The sequence below is a fragment of the Pogona vitticeps genome, chromosome 3 (assembly GCF_051106095.1).
Source record: "Pogona vitticeps strain Pit_001003342236 chromosome 3, PviZW2.1, whole genome shotgun sequence".
Classification (NCBI taxonomy): Eukaryota; Metazoa; Chordata; class Lepidosauria; order Squamata; family Agamidae; genus Pogona; species Pogona vitticeps.
The window spans coordinates 128,766,813-128,786,545 of NC_135785.1; the positions used below are offsets into that span (position 1 = coordinate 128,766,813).

A 19,733-nucleotide genomic window follows, 5' to 3' on the forward strand; every position below is an offset into this window, starting at 1 on the left:
TTTTATTTTTTTCATGTACAACAATCTATATTTATTCAAATACAGTCATGTCATCTTCTGATTGCTGCACAATGATGGAGGGTGGGGTTTCACTTAACTGGGGCTTATTTTTGGGGTAGGGATTATATTAAGAGCATCCTGAAAAATCCTACTAGGGCTTATTTTCAGGTTAGGTCTTATTTTTGGGGAAATGGTATATAGAATTATTGACTTATTTGACTTAGGGGAACCAATTACTATTAGACAAATAGAAGAGAAAACAAAGCAAATAAAAACCAATTGGTTACAAATAAAACAAATAAGAAATTTTGTGATTTACTTACAACAAAAACCTGGCTCTCTAAGATCATTAACTGCATTTTAACCTTTCTTCTTAAAATGACTTATGGGTGTCAACAATAATCTTTTAAAAATGTAGGCAATAAAGCAGGCTGCAAGTCACCGAATCTCCAGTGTCTATATACAAATGCCAAGAGTATGGTAAACAAACAAAAGGAACTGGAAATCCTAGTTCAGAAGGATAAATATGACTTGATAGCAGTAACTGAAACTTGGTGGGATGATTCCTATGACTGAAATACAGCAATCAAAGTTTATAAATTATTCCAAAAGAACAGAAAGAATAGAAAGGTGGTGTAGTAGCACTATATGTCAAAAATGCATATTCCTGCATAGAAATACAGGAAGATGAGCTTGACTGTCTGATTGAGAGCACCTGAAATAATATAAATGAGGTGAGAAACAAAAGGCACATGAAAGTTGTAGTGTTCTACAGACCACCCAATGAAGAAGATGCAAATGAAACTTTTGAAAAACAAATTGCAAGAATTTCAAAGAAACAAAATGTAGTAGTAATGGGAGATTACTGTTGGAAGACAAATGCTGCCAGAATTGGCCCTTCCAGTAAATTCCTGGTTTGTGTAGCTGATAATTTTATCCTACAAAAAGTGGAGCAAGAAACCAGAGGAGTGGCTGTCTTGGACTTGATCCTAACCAATTGACATGACTTGGTGGAAGGAGTGGCAGCAAGAGGAAGTCCAGGGGAAAGTGACCATGTTCTACTTGAGTTCTTGATTAAAAAAACAAAAAACAAAAGCAGGGTGTAGACCCACGTACACACTGGACTTTAGGCAAGCCAATTTTAATAAACTCAGAATAATGACAGGTAAGGTCTCATGACAGGAAATCCCACTAGGAGAAGGAGTCCAAGATGAGTGGGAATTTCTTAAAAATGAAATTCTAAAGGCACAACTACAAACATTTCCAACTAGAAAAAAATGGGAGACAGCAAGAAAAAGACCAATGCGGTTTCACAAAAATATCAGAGAGGACATGAAAACAGAAAAGGACACATATAGGATGTGGAAAGAAGGCCAGGCTACAAAGGAAGAGTACAGACCAGGGCAAAAAAATACAGGGATGGCAGGCTAGGAAGGAAAAAGCTGAGAATGACCTGAGTTTAGCAAGAGATGCTAAAGGCAAGAATATAGCATTCTTCAGGTATGTGCATAGCAAAAGACAGAGAAAATAGTGGCTCGGGCAATCAATGGAGATGATAAAATGATAATAGAAGACAAAGAAAAGGCAGAAATGCTCAATTCCTACTTCAGCTCAGATATTCCCCCAGGCAAATGTGAAGTACAGGTGGAGGGGATAGGACTGCAAATTGAGATTGGTAAACTATGGTAACATGCTCTGAATAGAGGTCTTGGAACAGCGTCTAGTGTGGCTGAGAAGGCCAATTCAAGAGTAGGAATGACTTGCACAATGAAGACAAATACAATCTGTCCCCTGTCCAGCTCCCTGAGTTTGCTGCTTTCGGGACTGCCTCTTTGCCTTGGCCTGCTGAACAAGCGTGTCTTCAAATTGGGAGAGACCATGATGCACCACCTGCCTCCAGGCTGAATGCTCAGATGTCAATGTTTCCCATCTGTTGAGGTCCATTCCTAAGGCCTGCAGATCCCGCTTGCACATATCCTTGTATCGCAGCTGTGGTCTCCCTCTGGGGCACTTTCCTTATACTAATTGTCTTGAACTTGAATTTATTGTACGGTCAAAGACCCAAAAAACAAGGATAAAAACATTACATAAAATATACAAAATAAGTTAGATATTAAAAGATAGCAGGAATATGAAACTTGAATCATGCAACAACACTTTACGGATTCTTAAAACTGAGAATAAAAACTTAGCCACTGACTGTGATATTAATTGGTTCTCTCCGGACAGCAGAAACTTAAGGTAGTCTGCGGGAGGTATACTAATGCATTTACACATTATTGGGTAGAGGTAATGGGTACGTTCAGACTTATATAAACTACATTCTAGAATGGTGTGTGCCAGGGACTCGACTGTTTCTTTCCCCACAGGGGCATATCCTTTCTCCATAAGGAATGTTATTAAACTGCCCTTTTAACAAGGCTGAGGGAAAGCAATTGAACCTAGCCCTTGAGAAGGCAAAACGATACCTTGGTACATTGATTTGATATAGATAATTTGGTAACTTGGGAAAGTTAAAATTTATACAGTGGTGCCTCACACAACGATGTTAATTGGTTCAAAAAAAATCAACGTTGTGTGAAACATCGTTCTGTGAAACACCATTTCCCATAGGAATGCATTGAAAACCAGTTAATCCATTCCAATTGGAACGGATTGCCGTCCTTGAGCGAAAATCCCCATAGGAAACATCGTTGAGTGAAACAATGTTTCCTCCATTCAAATGTATTGAAGCCGACTCAATGTATTTGAATGGCATTCCGATGTCTCTTTTCCCTCATTTAAAAGTGCCTTAAATTGTTTGAAACCTGTTTTAAATGCTTGGCATCGATAGTCCAGCTTGTGAAACGAAAAGGGCTCTTTGATCTCCGTTTCCCTGCTTTTGAAGCTCTTTCCGATGTGCCTTTTCGCTCCTGTAAAAGTGTCTTAAACTGTTTGAAGCCTGTTTTAAATGCTTGCAATCATTAGCCCACCTCCTGAACCCTGTGCAAACTTAATTTGGTGTTGTTCTGAGTCTTCGTTAATTTTTGGTGATTTTTTGTTTTCTCTCTCATTGAAATGTATTGGACGGACAGTTCAATAGAGTTCAATGAGGGAAAAACAAAAAATCACCAAAAATTAACGAAGACTCAGAACAACACCAAATTAAGTTTGCATAGGTTTCAGGAGGTGGGCTAACGATTGCAAGCATTTAAAACAGGTTTCAAACAGTTTAAGGCACTTTTAAATGAGGGAAAACAGACATCGTTGTGTGAAAATCCCCCATAGGAAACATCGTTGTGTAAGGCGGCAAATTTATCAGAAAAAGCCATCGTTGTGTGAATTCATCGTTGTGTGAGGCACCCGTTGTGTGAGGCACCACTGTACCAAAGTACGTTGGTGAGCAGGTCCTGTCTGCACCTGCTAATGAGTACTGGAGATCTATGTCTTTAATGCGTTGCACAAGCATTGTCTTGATGTTGTCGTAAGGCTGACTCAGGAAGAAGTCCATAGAGAAGCCTAAGAGATGTAATTTATTAGTAAATCCCTTGTGCCATGAGCTGGTAAAGACATCTTTTTGTAAGTGTATATACCCACTGGTTATGGGAGCATATACCACCTTCAACCAGAATCGGAATGCATGCAACCAGGCTTGACATTCCACCGATTGAAGGCCAGCCTCCAAACACAAAGCAGCTGAAGAGCAGCATCTTGGCATAGCGAATAGGATTCGCAGTGAGTTTGACAGAACACCTTCAACGGAGGGATTGAAACCATTTATCCAAATCGCAATACCATACAGGAGCTGTGCAAGAATTTTGTACTTGACTATCTGTAGAGCAGCAGTAGATCTTTTGGAATCCGACCATCAGCCATTCTCACGACATGCCAGCTCATTCTAGGACTACACTATTTGGAACTTTGTCCTGCCAGGTGATACCAAAAATGCATTGAAGACAATGCATATGGAGTACGTTGAACTTCCTCTCCTGCCATACACAAAAGGTCCAAGACTCATTGCACTACAGGAGTGTACTCAGGACACAGGCTCTATAGATCTGGATCTCGGTATATGCCGTCAGCTTCTTATTAAGCCATGCTCTCATACTTTGATTGGGTAACCTCCATGGTAGTTGGTGGGAATACTGTAGATATCTTGATTTAAGCAATGCTCCAGGTGTTGACTGTATAGAACAACTGTCAGATGGATATACAGCTGATTACTGAATCACTTAGAGAGCTTCTTCTCAAAATGGCTCCTTCTCAAATTGGGAGGAGGCAACAAATGAGGTACGACAAATCTCAGTCCTGAGCCTGGTGCTTTTCAACAGTTTTATTAATGACTTGGATGAGGGGGCACAGGGTATGTTTATCAGATTTGTAAATGTAACAGAATTGGGTGGAATAGCTAGTACCTTGGAAGATAGGAACAAAATTCAAAAAGATCTTAATAGGCTGGAGCACTGGGCTGAAAACTGCTGAATGAAATTTTACAGAGATAAATGCAAAGTTTTACACCTAAGGGGAAAAAAAACCAAATGCACAGTTACAAGATGGGAGATACCTGGCTAGTATTACCTTTCAAGAGCATTACAAGTGAAAAGGATCTTGGAATTCTTGTAGATCACAAGCTGAATATGAGCCAACAGTGTGAATGTGTCTGCAAAAAAGTTAAATGTTATTTTAGGATATCTTAACAGATGTATAGTCCTCCAATCCCATGAGGTACTAGTTTCCCTTCTATTCAGCACTGGTTAAGCCTCATCTTCTGTGTCCAGTTCTGGACACTGCACTTAAAGAAGGTGGCTAACAAATTAGGACAAGTTCAGAGGACAGCAAGAGTGGCCAAGGGACTGGAAAGGAAGCCCTACAAAGAAATACTGGGCCTTGAGAAAAGAAGACTGAGGGGAGATCTGATAGCACTTTTCAAATACAGAGGAGGGGCAGGATCTGTTCTCGATCATCCCAGAGTGCAGAACACATAACAATGGGCTCAAGCTACAGGAAGCCAGATTTAGGCTGAATATTAGGAAAAAACATTTTGCTAGAGCAGTATGAAAATGGAAGTGATTACCCCGAGAGGTGGTGAGCACTCCAGCATTAGAAGCATTCAGGAGAAAAATTGGACAACCGGTTGTCAGATCTGCTTTGATTTGTATTCCTGCATTGAGCAGGGGATTGGACTCGATAGCCTTATAGACTTCTTCCAAGTCATTTATTCTATGATTCTGTGATCCCCAACAGTACCATTAGAAAGGATGAGTGATGAAGTGAGCAGGCTGAGAGGTCATGATTTGCAGTAAGTGTTGCATGTATGCATACATTGCCCTGTTCATTGATTCACAACAATGCTGGTGCTTTGGCTGCTTCTGCTGTTTTGCAGCATTGCTCCCAGGGGTATTTTTCAGGCAAATGTCTCTTAACACAAGAGTCACTGATCAGCTTCTTGAAGCAGAAAAGATGCTCTCATAGTTGGCCTGTAATCTGAGTGGAAGGTCTCATTGTGAAATTTGGGGTGAGACAGCCTTCCTACTCAGACCATAAAATACTCCATGTGTATCTCCCATGGAGGTGGGAAGTGGAGGAAACATTCTAAAAACACTTCATCTTCATCTTTCCTCATCCTAACAAATGCTAATATGTCCTCAATTTCAGATGTGCTCCTGTGAAGGCAAGTAGAGAATACGTTGCCCAACTTAAGCCTTTTGGGTTTTTCTTTGAAAATCAAAAAAGAGAATTTTAACGCATCGAGCAGGGCACTGTACTGGGCTTCATATTGTTATATGTACACACTCTACTTCTGAAAATTTCGCGGAACCTTTAGTGCTTTGGGAGTTGTTGGCCAACATACAGGGAAAGAGGTAAAGGGCATATTAGATGGATCAAAAGGGCAAAGTTACGTGTTTCAACAATAGCTGAAACAGCCTGAGTTAGAGTTAGATTACAGTCACTCATTGTTGCTCATGTAATAGTTGGCTTAGAAATAAGGTTGTATTTCATCAAGGTAAGCCCAGAAGATCCTCAGAAGACCTCAGAAGGTATACCAATAGCAGTAGGAATATGTCTTGATTTTTTGACAGAAGAGTTGAACAGAAGGATGTGGAAAACTATGTTTTGACTTCTACACTAAGCAATGATGGCAATGAAATTCATTGAGGGAGCATGTGTGTGTGTATGTCTGTGTGAGCAGGGAAGAGGACGTACAAGGTGTCATTTTACAAAGTGACTTATTGCTACAAGAAGGGAGACTTTAACAGCTTATAGACTTGATTGAGAATGTGAATAGCAATAAGCTTTGTAAAATGAAAAGACCTTGAGCAGATTTAGCTTGCGCTGTTATAATTCATGAGGGCTGTCAGCTTTTCAACGGTTTCCAGGCTTTCTTGCAAAATGGGGCCTTTTTATGAAGGATGAGTGTGACTTTCTTTATTTGAGCTAACAGTAATTTCAAATACTTTTTTCCTAATGTGATTCAAATAATAGCACAGTGAGTTTAGATTTGATTGGTTTATGTTCTGTTTGTTTAGTTATCTTTTATTTATCCAGGAACTAGAGATTCATAGACTGGTCCTTTGAATCTGTTTGGATCTATATCTAGTTGCAAAGTAATATTCCCAAATGTTTGATCTAGTCATTTAAAGAAACTTGTAGTGCAGCTTGTGGATTGTTCTTTTCCTGACCACAGAATTCACTTTTATAAGAGTGATGTGTGTGAGGGAAGGAGAACTTGCAATCAAAGAAAGAGAAAGAGCAAACACAGAATAGAGTTCTTGATAAAGCATTTTCTAAAAATTAAAAAAAAAAAAAAAACAGCTCCAAGTTTGATTGAATGTGTGAGCAGTTTCCACTGTCACTCTGGATGAGATGTGGCATTTCCTCTGTTTAAATTCCAGAGGGGTGCTTACAGCAGGGTGATCCAGGGAAGAGAACAAGGAGTCCTGTGGTGCACATCAAAGACCAGATTTCCCACCAAAATACTGACATTTGTAATTAATTCGGAAGTTCTTCCTCAGGCAAAACATCTGAGGAATCTGGAGGAATGCCAGTGCTTTGATAAGACTACAAAATTATTTCACACAGGCTCTCCATTTCCCTGGGTTATGGTCAAATTTTGCCGAATGTGGAATTCAAAGCACATTTAAGAATTGGTTCTCATGCATGCCACCCGAGAAGTTACAAGGGAAGCCAAGTTAGTGTTTTGCCAGAAGTAACGAACTTTCTGTAGAAGGTTCCTCAGCACCATAGCAATAGCCTGGTACATTTACTGTGACAGATGTTTTTGTGTGAGATCTATTTTGTTAGATAATTCTATTTGAAGATATTTAGAGTAAATGTCAACAAGAAGAGTTACATATATTAAAATATTCAGGTGTAGGACAGAATCAGTGTTCAGGGCATGTTAGCTGTATGGGTAGTAATACATATTTTCTCTCTCAAATTCACTGTTGTTAGTATTATTATCAGTATAATTTGTGACTTTCACTTTTGTGGTATATTCAAAATCCAGGAGAGAGATATTATTGCAATTAACACAAAGAGACAGATGCCAGAGGCTATTGCAATAGGAGCATATGTGTGGCATCAGATTTACTAATACTTGCCTCCCCAAGCCCTCTTTTTAAAGCTAAGGGGAGGGAATGTTTTTATGTTCTACCATTTTCCCTGGGTAGTAGCAAATTGGCTGTCATGCATTTGTCTCCTGCTGAACTGCACAGTCACTTGAGAGCAAGGCAACATTGGTGGGGGAGAGGGCATAGAGGAATAATTTTTAAGCTGCAACTGGATAGCTAAATTACATGCCTGAAAGCCAAGAGAAATAAGATGTGATGTTGATGTATATGGACAATGTTAGGCAGGCTGGAAAAAAATAAACTTCAAATACGAGAGTTCCTGTTCTGTCAAGAACATTATTTTCTTTCTAAAGTACAAGGCAGACTTTGTCCTAGGGCAGGATTGAAGAAGTAGGGTCAAAATAAGTCTCTCAGATGCAGTGGTCCATCTGAAATTCCATGGATGCCTGAGTGTGAGTAAGGGGGAACAATGAAATAACTATTTGACCATTACAAGCCCAGAGCTTCTTGTTTTGTTACAGAAGCAGCGGTGTTTGCCAGAATCCCTGTGGTTCCATTCCTACCAGAATTCCCTCCAGAAAGATTGGAATGCAGGTGGCGGTGTTGGTAGAAGTAATGTTGCTTCTCACTCTCTCACTTGACCCCTAATACCAGAAGAGGGCCTAAGTAAACTAGGAAAGTCAGGGGAAAAAGTTAGAAAAGCCTGGTCTGCTTTTTAATTTCACATTGTGTATCAGTATGCAAGAAGATAAGCATCTAGTCCTGGTTTTGTTAACCCTCCTAAGTGGAGAGCAATAGGTCTGAAGCGGAAAGTTTCTGCCAGGGATGGATACTCAAGTCATGGGACTTGCTGTCAAGTCTAAATCAAATCACACTGTTGACTTGCTTCAAATTTTACTCATTTTTCTTTGTTTTTTTCAATGACTCAGACTCTACTCATGACTGGGAACTCGTCTACGTATATATGAAAAGTCTGAAAAAGGTTGTCCAGAATTTTGTGGCCTGGTACAAATGTGTGCTGATGATACCCGATTCCATCTCCTTTTTAAGATCTTCCAGGAGGCCCTTCTCTCAGTCTCTCAGGCCCAAGTGTGTGTTCCCTCCCGCCAATTTCACCATAAAATCTACAAGGGATGAAATACCCCATTTAATTGTAATTTTGCCTTCCGGCCTCATTTACTCCAGAGTTAGCCTTTTTTAGAAACTGGAAGTGACCAGCCCGTTGCTTCTTATTTCTGACTAGCTATGGTGTATGTGTTGCATTTATGTGGCAAATAATTCTCCCAAGATTTCTGGGAGATGTGAAAAATTGATAAGCTGTGGTGTAGCCCACCAAATACTGGGGTTGGGTGGGAAACAAGGATTCCCAGCCCTCTAAGGTTTCCTGCTCTGTTATAAAACTCATTCAAACAATAAGAAATTTTGTGTTAAGCAGATCCCATTGATTTTCTTTGGCTTAAACATCAGCTATTTCTTCTCAGTGATCATATGACTTGAAACATCCTTAGAAGTGTTTTAGATCAAGAAATTATGAGAGCTGCCATGGTCATGACATTGGCACAAAGACTAATGTTATCTTCATTAGTTAGTTCAGGAGTGGGAGGTTTTTGGCTCTCCGTGTGTACTGGAGATATAATAGCTGTAATTCTCTAACATTGGCAATGTTGGGTGGGTGTTTTTGGAGCTGGAGTCAAGACATTTGACTCAATTGATTTGGTGTTCATGCAAGAATACTGCTGCTGTTCACTGTGCATTTTTAAATTCATGAAACAAAACATATGTCTGTAAGGTTGTTTTTATTGGTAGAATTTCAACTAAGAGAGTACTGTAGATTCTATGGTGAAATTGACAGGGGCTGGGGGGTGGCCACACACTGGAGTGTGAGAGACTGAGAGAAGGGCCTCCTGGAAGATCTTAAAAAGTAGGTGGAGCTGGGTTTCATCAGCACACTGGTGGTACCCGGCCACAAAATTCTGGACAGACTCTTTCAGGTTTTTCATGTATATGTGAATTAGTATGGGGAATTATGGAATCCTTGTACACTCTACAGGTTGATGATCAAAGTGTTGAACAGGAGTTCCCCAGCACCACTACCATTCATAAAGTGACACCACGCAAGGGAAAGTCCTCAAAGCTGACTGCTTTTATTTCCATCAGTTCACCACTTCTCAACCAATCACAAAGTAATTGTCAGGGCCGTTTTTCAACAAGTATGAATGGTAGTGAGCAGAAAAGTGTATCCTGAAGATCATCTTGACTGCTGCCATTGGTGTTGTCAGCATACAGGCTGCCCTCTGTGAATGCATATAGGATCTATGATCTGACATTGGTTTGGAGGGGATAACATTTAAAAATCATTTGAAATCATGTGGATGCATAGATATATGAGTAAACCTGGTAAACTTACTAATGAGTACACCAGGTAAAATGCTTTGAGATCATTCAAAGTCACAAAGGGAAAAAGCAGTAATTTCACAACTTTAAAGAGTCAGCTGCTGTTTATTATTATCTGTTTTTTAAAATAGCTTTAAAAATATTTCCACAAATTCCTAAGAATTTGTGGCCAGGAAGGAGTTAAATGCTTTCATTCACACTGAGGGCCATGGCATGGTTTAAGTGACAGACACCTGCCCTATTGGCTGACTCCAGACACATTCTGATAGGCCAGAATTTCTGTTATGCAAATAGTTCCTTCAGAATTATCAGAAGTTGTGGAAAAAAGGAGTGGTTTCAGAAGTTTTAGGCATTAGGAAGCAGTAAATAAAGATTCTGAATTAGAGACATGAATTCCTGTAGATGAAAAAAGAGGTTAAAATGGAGATTCCCCCCCCCAGTATGCAAATTTTGGCTCATTTATGTTTTTCCTCTCTTTTCAATTAGCTGTAGATTTATGGTCACTTTTGTCTTTACAGGGTTAAAACATTGTTACCTTTTTTAAAAGTACAACTCAAAAACCCTTTGCCCAAATACCCCCAAATTCAGCATAGAGCAAGAACAGACTTTCTGTTTTATCCATGCTTGATCTGGTGCTGATATGAGGTCCATTTTCATAGTTACCATATTTTGTTTGGGCTACCCCATCTTATGATTTTGTTTTGTAGAATCCTTTTTGCTATGTTTCCATAAAATATATAACAGTCATTTCATATAAAGCTCCTTGATAAGCCAGGATCATGATTCAGCCTCTTTTGAATTACTTGCTAAACTAAATACAAGGAGCCCAAAAGCCAAGGTGAATACTTGGTATACCATTTTGGCCTTTTGGACAAAACATGGATTTCTCATAAATCCAACCAATAGCCATCTAATCTCATCCAGTAACTCTCTCACCTGGGTATAATAATACTTTCAGTGAAGCATAATTCAGCAAGTCTGGGAAATCAAAATTTATGGTGCCATCTGGTCAAGTTCTAATGAATCTGTTGGGAATGTCGATATAATACATCATTATCACTAGTAGTGAGGGCAACTAGTTCTCAGACTTTTTAATCATATTTATTGGGGGACATGTAAGTACCTACTTCTCTTCTATGTTACAGTGGGAACAGCTACAAAACCCGAGACCTGACTTTAAAAATGATGTTTTTATGCCTGGCTCTTGGATATCCTAGCTTGCTAAATAATGGTTCCTTGCAACTGCAATTGCACATGGTGAGTGCAATCAAGAAAGTAGCCCAAATGGGGCTGATAAGAAGCAAAAAGGAATTCAGATCTTTGCAAAAGTGGGCAATAGAGGAAACAAGCACAGGATCCTCTGACTGGCATCCTAAATATTTCCAGGGTAGAAGGATTGCATTTTTGTCATGCACTTTTTCTTTAGCCAAATGTGATTAAATTAGTCTTAATGCAAACCATTGAAGCCATTTTCCAGATTAAACACCAGGACTGCACTACTGGTGGTCATTGAGGGTAAGGAAAATGGCCATGGTAGCTCCATTGCTTCAATAAGCCTCTAACATTTGCTGCCTGGCCCAAAAGGCATTACTGAGACCTGGGTGGGAGAGAAGGGTGGTGTTTCCCTCTCTCAGATGTGTCCGCCTGGGTACTCGGTCTAGCACCAATGTCGCTCGGAGAGTTGGGGAGGGGGAGTTGCTATAGTCTATAGGAGTACTATCTCCTTGACCAGGCTTCCTATCCCTTTGAGAGGAGGTCTTGAGGGCCTGTATTGTGTGTTGGGCTTGCGGGACAGATTAGGGATTCTGTTGGTGTACCACCCATCCTGCTGCGTACCAACAGTCTCCCTGCCTGAGCTGACGGACGTGATCTCGGACCTGGTGTTGAGGACTCCCAGGCTGTTGGTGCTGGGGGAACTCAACATTCATGCCGAGGCTGCCTTGACTGGGGCAGCTCAGGACTTCATGACCACCATGACAATCATGGGGCTGTCTCAATGTGTCATTGGCCCAACACATGAGAAGGGCCATACCTTGGACCTGGTTTTCTTAACGGGACTGGAAGATGGTGGTGTGGATGTGGAGGGACTGGTTGTGACCCCATTGTCATGGTCAGACCACTTCCTGGTCAAGTTTAGTCGATTAGCTTCTTCCCTCTGCAAAGGTGGGGGATCCATTAAGATGATCTGCCCTCAGAGACTAATGGATCCAGATGGTTTCCTGAATGCTCTGGGGGATTATCCATCTGATATGGTCGGCACTCCTGTCAAAGCTCAGGTCACCCTATGGAATAGGGAAATGACCCGGGCAGTTGACATGATTGCACCTAAGCGCCCTCTCCCTGCACGCAGAGCCCAGACAGCTCCTTGGTATACTTTTGAACTGTGGGCGATGAAGCGAGAGGGGAGATGGCTGGAGTGCAGGTGGAGGAAATCCCACTGGAAGTCTGATCGCACATAGGGTTGCCAGACGTCCGGAAAAACGAGGACATTTCCACTTTTAAGGATCGTGTCTTCCATCTGGCAGGCAAAACTAAAAAACTTTAAAATATCTGGCTTTTGTATCTCCACCCCCCTCCCCCGCCCCCTGCAGCCAAACCTCTCCCTGTTACTTCCTTTGTTGCAGCACTTGCAAATCCTCCCACACTTGTAAATCCTCCGGTTCTTTCAGAGATAGGAGATAAGGTGACTTGATTGTTTAGGGCTGTAGAACAGCCACGGGCAATCAATCCCTAGCTTGTGGATGGCTACTTCTGCCCAGAGCTGAATAAGGCAGGAAGGTGCGAGAGAGATGGATGGACAGGAGAGGTGTCGAGTGAAGTGAGTGCACTTGCTTGCCTGCCAGACGGGGAGGCTGGTCTGGGGTTTGGGGGGGTGGCAGTTCAGAGCCAGGGAAATAGGGGCTGGTCCAGTCCCTCCTTCCTCCTAAAGCCGGGGAAGAGGAGGCACTTTTATTCCCCCCTTCTGCCCTGACTCCCCCCGACTCTAGGGCATGTGCAGAGTGTTTCTTCTTCGTGGCCTATGTGAATTCACACATATGGGTTTAGTCTGCGCCTGCGCTGACATTCTCGGAGCATTCTAGAGCTAAAAGTAACAATTTTATGGGATGATCCCCCATGAGGCACAAGCTCCTCCCACCCAAGATTCCCCTCAGTTCCTTTTTTCCGCCGTGCTGTAAAGTTCTACAGAGCATAGAGCTATTTCCACAGGGTTTTTTCCCTTAGCTTATTGATCAATTCCCTCTAAATTGGATTCTTTCCCTTCTTTTCACTTGCCAGCTATTTGGCTTACCCCCCCCCCCCGCGCGCACACACACGCTTCAACTGTTTGCTTCTTTCTCCTTTCCCGCCTTTTCGGCCTACTCATTTTGACTCTCAGGCACATTAATGATTTTCTGCCTGAGTAAGCTACATCTTACCCAGATAGGTGCAGGCTGCAGTAGGGGACCCGACAATGCCAAGGAGTCCTTAAAATCTAAGTCTACATCAACAGAGGAATCCTCGCCGGAGGCTAGCGAATTTGCCTCTGAGGAGATTACGTGCCAGCTCTACCTGCACAGACTTCGGGATCGTCTGATAGCCTCTCTGCTCCAACTGGCCATTTAGTGACTGCGCTACCGTCCAGTCCGGCCGTGGCCCTTTTTAGCCCTACAAGAGGGCGGGCATTTGACGTTCCAGAGTTGGAGCTTAAGTCTCTCTATCTCATGAGGAGAAGAGAGTGAAAAGGAGGCATGTCTCACCACACCCTCTCTATGAGCAACCATGAGAGAGACTGGTGAATCATGGATGGATGATTGTTTCAAGGGGCTTGTTTCAAGGGACCCTGCAGGAGTTAGGGCTCTGTTGCCCTGTCCCTGGGAGAAGAAGGGCCTCCTGTTGCCCTGGTCACATTCCCTGACTGTCAGTGATTCCTCCTGACATGGGAAGCGCCTCTGGTTGTGAGTGCCGCACACCAACCCTCCTTCGTGCGCCTGCTCATGTAGCTGCGACTTCTGGAGGGAGCTGCACACCGAGGCTGTAGATGTGCCAGCGACATATGGTAAGGCTTGGGTTTTCCCTTTGGGGATACAATGGGCCCCTTCAGCTCCTGTGGCTAGCGCTGCATGTCAGTGCTTTGCCTGTCTGGGGTAACGCCCTTGGGTGTTTGGTGTATTGGGCCTGAATTATCAGAAGCCTTGTTCACGTGGCTGCTATTTCCAAAACCAGGTGCCGAGGCGAAAGCTTTCTGGCAGCATTTGACAGCCCTAGTTTGCCTCTGAAAGGGGGGCTGCAGCAACTCCCACCACTAGCCCTGCTAGTCGGTGATATTCCTACCTGGGGTAGCACCTGCTGGTGGCTGTTAATTTGGCACAAAACAGCCCTCTTTATCATTGGGCTCGCTCACAAAGTAGCCTGCGGCCCTGTCTCAGCTGCCAGTGCCCGCATAGGCTCATAAGGAAAGGACTCACAAGGGTCCACCTGAGAACTCTGCTGCTGTCTGGTAAGTCTGGATAATTTTCCTCAGGTAGGTCCTGTCACACTGACAAGGTTGCGTAGGACCAGTCCCTTTTGTTTGGGATAGGAGCTATGAGCTCTCGGCCACCATCACCATCCCGCTCTACCTGGCATCGTTCTGAGCCATGGGCTATGGAGTGCTTTATGCCTCCACATACGCTTTACAGATGTAGTGCTCCCTTGAACTCGGCTCCGGCATCATAATGTTTGGAGCCTTGATCAAACCTGCTGTTAACCCATTCAGGTTTGAGACTCACATGAGTCGCTGGGGGGTGGAAGAGTTTCCAACCAATCTTCCTACACCCCTCTCGGTTGTTGCAGATGGTCACACTCCTTTACTGTCAACAGATGAGTTCTTTGGTCGGCGTTATTTGTTTTTGGTCGCCGTGTAGCAACGTACTCCTCTGCCATGAGGGCTTAGCACCACTTATGGAGTGTGGTTCTGCCCACCCTGCAGGTAGCTCATGTGCACGCTTACAGTTCAGGCCTTCCACATCACTGGGAGGCACTGTTGCAGGTGCATCACGAGCACACTGCTGCTCGATACGCCTGAAAACCAGTGTCTAAGCAACTGACAGGTTAGGACCTGCCATTTGTTGGTGTATGGCTTTTTAGCCAGAAAAAAGGTTGTTATTCTTGATAACCTGCTCAGGCTCTAGAAGGTGACACATTCATTGTGCTGTAACATCTGCAAGAGCCTGAAGATGTTCCCATCAGCCTATGGCATTCCTGGAACGTTAAAAGCCTCAAACCCAGCCGCCGCCCCTAGACATGTGGGGAGGCAGTGCCTTGACCGGCAGAACTGCTGGTAGGACTGCAAACTGAGCGGGCTCTTTACTTCTCTGTTGTTGACCAGTCAGTCCGTTTGACTTCTTTCTATCGTAGCTACCAGCTTTGCCACTATCCTCGATCTTTCTATCGTAGCTACCAGCTTTGCCACTATCTTCAATGTACGTTGAATCCATTAGGATCGACCTCAACATGGAAAAGATTTTTGTTCTTTTTCTCTACCATACAACACTTTGGCAGGAAAAGATGCTTTCCAAATTCCAATCCATCTTGTCAAGGCCCATTATGATCGAGCATGACCGGTCCTGGCTTCGAATCTGCCAATTCTGGACATAAGTTCGGATCTCACTCCTTGAACGAATCTCCCTCCAATATGATGTGATCCATTATCATCCTCTGTCACCTTCAGTGTGCATCTTTTCATTTGCACAGCTCACTTCTCGGTTCACCGCATCCCGTCTATTGGGAATGGAGGAACCGCCTTTTCCAGACCCGGCCATCACTTAGCTGAGCACTTACACTAGCTATGCTGAAGCTAATAAAGGATGCTTGCACCACGCCACTTCCTATTAAAGATCTAGGAAGAATGTATCACAGGTACAAGGTACGAGGAAATGATATAGAAATTTTGGGATGACTCCAGTCCCATTTCTATCATCGTAGAACAAATTTATCCAAAACAAGAAATGATTTCCCTGAACCCTACTAATAAGAATACGGAAACATTGATGTCTTTGGCAGGGAGACTTATTCCCTTCATTCACTTCTGCTCCATGTGGCCAACTATCAATCACAATAGGCGCCTACCTGGAGCAATTTTGGTCTCAGATTCTACCTCTCTTGGAATCCATTAAAACAGAGCTTAGAAATTCTTGCTCTGAGACCATGACTCTAGCAAAGCAACACAGGATTGCTGCTTGACATGCAAAGGGCTTCAACTACTGTCGCATCCTTAGTATCTATAGAAGGCTCACCTAGTCACAATCCACTGGCTCATCAAGGACACATATCACAGAATTGAATGTCTTCCATTACATGGTACCAGTCTCTTCAGTCTTAGACTGGTGACACTAGAAATATTATTATTATTATTTACACAGAATAGGAAAACAGCTAAATTATATATGGGCCGACAGCCCTTTCATCCCTCTGTCAGTTCTACCCATAGTCCTTTCAACCATATCTGGAGTTTCAGCCTCCCAGACATTTCGGTTCATAGAAGAATGTCACCACATCTCTCAAGGTTACATTATATAATTGTCTTTGTTCCCCTTTGAGTAATGTTAGACTCACTCTTTTTGTCTATATCCTCCAGGAAGAGACCTCTGCCTCCTGGGCAAACATGCCATAATCCAAGTTCCTACATCTGGCTTATGCATGGCTTCTACTTCTGTGCTATTATATACATAGAAAGGACGGAGGCATCCGTCCCATCCTTGGTCTCAGAAATCTTTTCATGTGTATTCTACCGTAAGTTTCAGATTCCAGCCTCAACACTATTATCTAATCAGTAATTCCTAAGGCTTCACTGCCATTCAATTTTTCAACATCTGCAAGGTCTTTCAGATGGTACAGGACATCAGTTTGATAATAACCTTCCCCTGCGAGATATGGACATCTACCTGTACTGGTACTATAGCGTATGTTTTTCTAAAAAAAAAAAATACTAGCAATCATCTCCCCAAATTCATGACCTCCACGGCTTCAGTGCTAAAGCAATCCAGACTCAGCCTCGAACCACTCCAATAGTGGTATCTTTCCTTTTTGACCAACTAGAGGATCCCTAATCCAAATAACTCCAAGTTCGGTTCTATCACCATTGGAAAGTATCAGCCTTCAATGTATTCACTGGGGTCTGTACGCCGACTACAGGTTTTATTGCTCCTGTGCAGGTGTGGACGGAAACACTGTCGGGGACATGTTCATATGGCAGTGGACAGGGAATTTGCCATAACTCTTCCCTCTGATACATTTCATTCTACAGAGAATCTTCCATCACCATCATTCCTAATCAAATGCGATCCAAATACCTCCTTGAGGTACTTGGTCCTAATTCGCCTGTCTCAGATCGATATAGACAGACACATGTCAGTTTCCTCTGGTTCCTCACCTCCTAACTTTGGAGGGAAGGATGGTCTACCATCCAGGTCTATCGTCCATGAACTTGGCAACCTGGGAAATACTCCCACTTTGGCATCAGTGCTTGATCAAGCTCAAAAACCATGAACTCAATGTCGATGTGTAAATAAATAAATCTTTATTAAATATACTGAAACAAAGAACTACCTTACCAACTTTCTTAGAAACTGTTGCCTACTTGGCTTTCTCTTTATGCTTTAAAATGTTATATATCTGCTATTGTTGCCCATTAACCAGATTATTCTGGTATGTAGGACTTTTGTCTCACTCTAGGGTCAAACATCTTTTCACAGGACTCAGTACCACCCATCCTCCATGTAAACGCATTGTTCCTCAATGGTCTGTAGATTTCTAAATTCACTCATATGCCCGCCATTCGAGCCCATTTTCTCTTCAGGTACCAAATTACTTACTTTGAACAGCCTTCTTAGTGGCTGTAATATCTGCCAAGGGAACACACGAAATAGTTGGATTGTGATTTGATCCACCTGTTATTCAATTTTCCTGATAAAGTGACTTCCTACTTTAATGTCTCATTCGTGACGTATTCGACTAATTTTCATGTTTATCTATGCTTCATCTTACCATCATTCTTCAGATCACCATCATCTCCTTTAGAGCACATGCTCCACAATATTGATGTAAGACGCTCACCAGCATTTTCTCTGGACTCTACCAGAGCTTCTAAACAGATGACAGGCTCTTTTGATGCTTTCATTCTTTTCATTTCAAAAGTCCAGTTTCTTCCTATCCATCTCTAGAGCGATGGTCCAGGCTGTATCTATGGCTTGCCAGCAGTCAGACGAGTCACCGTCTAATGAGCTTTAGCCTCGCTCCACGGAGTGCTGTCTACCTCGGCTACATCCAGAGTAGAATCGAGACTCTTGACATCTACCGTGCACCAATATGATCCATGCCATCTACCTTTGCAGAGCAATACTGGCTACACGTAGGTACATGCAATACCACTGGATTTGGCAGAAATGTGATGCCATCCTTCCTACTGTGACGTCCCACCTGCCAATAAGTAAGCTTGCCAGTCACCCATATGTGTGTATTCACAGAGGCCACAAAGAAGAAAGAAAGGTTCCTTACCTGTAACCATGGTTCTTCGAGTGGACCTCTGTGAATTCACACTACCTACCCATCCTCCCCTCTGTCTGTCACGGGTATCTTATTGTTGTATAACTCTCGTGCCCGGCGGACAAATTGCAGGAACTGAGGGGAATCTTGGGTGGGAGGAGCTTGTGCCTCATGGGGGATCATCCCATAAAATTGTTACTTTTAGCTCTAGAATGCTCCGAGAATGTCAGCGCAGGTGCAGACTAAACCCATATGTGTGAATTCACAGAGGTCCACTCAAAGAACCATGGTTACAGGTAAGTAACCTTTCTGTTTACAGGTCCAGGTGCATATGCAGAGTTATCCCCCATGCTTGTGGGAGCTGAAACACACACACACACATACACACACACGTGGATTTCTCTCAGCTTGAGAAATTGCAAAGGGTGGAAATCTCTCTCTCTCTCTCTCTCTTTGTGTGTGTGTGTGTGTGTGTGTCTCTCTGTGTGTGTGTGTCTGCAAATCCGTTTTCTCCACCCTTTGCATTTCTCAAGCTGAGAGAAATCCACACCTGGTTTTTTTTCCTGGTTTTTATGAAGTGTTTCAAATCGGTCACACAACTTTTTAAACTTTTTATTTCACTTTATTATGCTTTTATTAAAATAAAAAAATCAATAAATAAAACAAGGGGGATCGTCTCCATTAAAGAAAGGAATAGATTGTCTCCATTGGTCCTGGGAGCCCAGTAAGTATTTATGTAGATTTGTATTTTTTTTAAAACTTTTTAAAAAAAACAGGAAAACACAGTGGCCAATGGATTCTGAGTTTTGTAGTCCAAAAAAGTAACTTTCCCAGTCTTGACCTTTCAAGACTGAGTAGGTTGAATGTATTGCCCCATTATCAAAGAGCTGTTCTCCCCAATACTTAATTCCAAAAGCGACATGCCCCACCACGTGCACAGAGCCTCCCCCAATACATCCTCCTTTTTGGCTTTCTGTGTCCTCCTTTTCGTACACATGTATCTGGTAACCCTAATCGAACATGACGTAGAGCCCATTATCAGGCCTATTTCGTGGCAACGCAGCTGGCAAAACCGCAATATTTCTGCAGCCATATTGCTTCCTCAGAATGTCGTCCAGCAGAGCTGTTTCGGGTGGTCCAGGATCTTCTTCAACCGGGAAATCCGGTGGAGGTCCCGGACTAGTCATCAGCTTGCTGTGATGAGTTTGCCATTCCTTTTAAGGGGAAAATCACTCAGATTTACAGTGGGTTGGACTCCACCGTTACTGCAGAATCAGAGGATGTGTC

The 19,733-nt window shown here is 42.7% G+C and overlaps 1 protein-coding gene across 12 annotated transcripts in view; it reads left to right on the forward strand.

Annotated features, from left to right (window-relative positions):
• The window catches only part of PCDH17 (protocadherin 17), a 317,366-nt gene that overhangs the window by 265,258 nt on the left and 32,375 nt on the right, over window positions 1-19,733 (forward strand). The gene's annotated exons all lie outside the window — the stretch shown is intronic.